Consider the following 2,574-nt stretch of genomic DNA (forward strand, 5'->3'; position numbering starts at 1 on the left):
TCAGGACGTGCCCACGCCATAAATTGTAGAGGATTATCCAAAAATCGGACCCACGGGCTTGGTAACAGCAGGAGAACCAATTAAGAAACCAGGTCCACATGGACCAGGTGTGTGGAATTAGAGCCCTTAGACAAAGCTTGCTCCTGATTTGACTCCTACTGGCGGCGTCAACAAAGAAAAAAAAAAGAGGGCCGGATTCACGTCTTATGTATTAGATTAGCTTTTGGCTTTTGAGTGTCAGACGTTAACTTTCTCTTGGGCAGCAATTAGAAAAGTCCAGATTCACGTGTGAACAAATAGCTAAGCTTTAGTTTCATTTTGCCCATCGGTCAGACGAGAAAGATTTTTCGATTGCTTTTTGGGTTTTGTATGATAAAGACTCTTTCGGCTTTTACTCTTGCTCTGGACAACTTGCGTTGGTTTTTGTTCTAGTGCTTGCGGCTCCAATACGAAGACGAAGCCAAGTTTTTCTTTGTTGTTTCTTCAATTAATTCACTTTCCCCAATTCATTGGCAATTAATTCTTGGGCAATTGTGTGGATGACATCAATCGAATTACGCGTGATTGATACGATGAGGAGCGGCTAGTTTTCCTCTCTATCCAAAGGTCGACGTTAGGGCGCGGTCCATAACATATGTGAGATTTAATCAAACTTTCATTATTTATTCCGATTCGTTACTATTCATGCGTTTCTTGGATTAATTGTTCATGGGTATTTTATTAATTGAGTATCAACAGCCAAATATTTGATTTAATTTAATAGCCTACTGTCACATTAACTAAATTGAATCCATAATTGTTCGTTTAGTTAATACCTAGTGACAACCACCATAATTGGCTTTATGTTGGGGGAACGCAAGATCTAGTTTAAATAAATCCCCTTAACGTGTTTATTGGTTAGAGTTGAGTTGTTCTAACTTTAATGTAACTGGGTAATTAACTTTAATGTAACTAGATAATTAAATTCCTACGGTCGTACTTAGGGTTGTTTTCTGGTTAGACAAGCAGTCAATGGTCGTACTTTGACTGTCGAAAAAGTAAGGAAGAATTGGTTGTCAGAGTTTGTTGATAACTATAACCAACCTAGTGATGGATGGATGAAATATCTTTGCATCGATGATCATTTAATTGGACCGTGCTTGAAAAGTTGATTCTTTGGGTAGAATTTTATTAATTGCTATTTTTAGTAAATTGTACTTGTAGAGTTATCTTTTAAATTTTATTTATTTTATTTTCATTTTCATCCCATTAATCATTCCCCAATTTTGTTCTCTCGATTTGGAAAGAAACAACTTCCTACCCGTTCTCTGTGGAATCGACCCTATTTGCCATTGTACACAAATTTCATACTTTTATAGACAAATCTAGTATATCGGATCAAGCAAATTCTTCGAGAACAGGGTGAATCAAGTAACTCATTGCACACTTAGGGTCCTTGTTTCAGTACTTGGATTTGTTCTATAATTAGTTGTGGTGGTAATTAGGACTTTCTAGTAATTATTATTGCACAGGTTTGACACCTGTCAATTTTTGGCGTCGCTGCCGAGGAGCGGTGTTTTGGTTAATTTTGTTTCTTTCTAAGTTGTTTTATTTGGATTTGTCTGACATTTTTCTAGTTTATGCCTCGTTCTTCTCGTATAGGCGAATTAATTTTTGACCCAAAAGTACAGAAGACTGCGCACCAAACTAGAAAAAGAGACCAGACAGTTCAAGGAGGAGCAATCTAGCATTGCGTCTCAGAGACTGGATCCAGAGATTGAGTCAACAAATTTAAGTTGCGAAAATTTAAGTAACCCAGGCCAAGAGGACATTCCTATGGCGAATGCAAGGACATTAAGGGAGTTGGCTGCACCAGAATTGCCTCAGCAGCCGTTGTGCATCACATTTCCAACTCTAGCTGAGAATACCGCCTTCGAACTGAAATTAGGATTAATTCACCTCCTACCCACGTTCCATGGTCTCTTGGGTGAGGAACCTCATAAACACATCCAAGAGTTCAATGTGGTATGCTCCAGTATGAAGCCTCTAGGAATTACTGAGGAGCAGCGAAGGATTGGTTGTACTATCTACCTGCAAGTAGTATCACTACATGGGCCTAACTTAAGAAGAAATTTTTGAAAAAATTCTTCCCTGCATCCCGGGCAGCAAGTCTAAGAAAAGAGATATGCGGCATTAAGCAGCACCCTGGAGAATTCCTATACGACTATTGGGAGAGATTCAATAAGTTGTGCACTAGATGCCCACAGTATCAAATTAGTGAACAACTATTGATCCAATATTTCTATGAGAGCCTCTAGTTGTCTGATAGGAGTATCATTAATGCTGCAAGTGGGGGAGTATTGGTGAACAAGACACCAAGGGAACTATGGCTACTCATTGAATCGATAGCAGAGAATTCTCAATAGTTTGCCTTCCATGAGAGTAATCCTACCTGTAGGGTCAACGAGGTAGAGACGTCGTCCATTCAGTAACAGATATCAGAGCTGACATCTTTTGTTCGACAATTAGTTATGGGAAACATGCATCAAGCAAAGACCTATGAAATTTGCACAAATGTGGGCCATCCCACTGACT

At 39.0% G+C, this 2,574-nt stretch overlaps 1 non-coding gene across 1 annotated transcript; it reads right to left on the reverse strand.

The window, feature by feature from the left end:
* Positions 1–2,147: 2,147 nt before the first annotated feature.
* On the reverse strand, positions 2,148–2,254 carry LOC113715241 (small nucleolar RNA R71). The gene has a single exon (XR_003453881.1). It is a non-coding gene; the product is annotated as a small nucleolar RNA R71 (small nucleolar RNA).
* Between the last annotated feature and the right edge of the window lie 320 nt (positions 2,255–2,574).

Source organism: Coffea arabica, chromosome 10c (assembly GCF_036785885.1).
Source record: "Coffea arabica cultivar ET-39 chromosome 10c, Coffea Arabica ET-39 HiFi, whole genome shotgun sequence".
Lineage (NCBI taxonomy): Eukaryota > Viridiplantae > Streptophyta > Magnoliopsida > Gentianales > Rubiaceae > Coffea > Coffea arabica.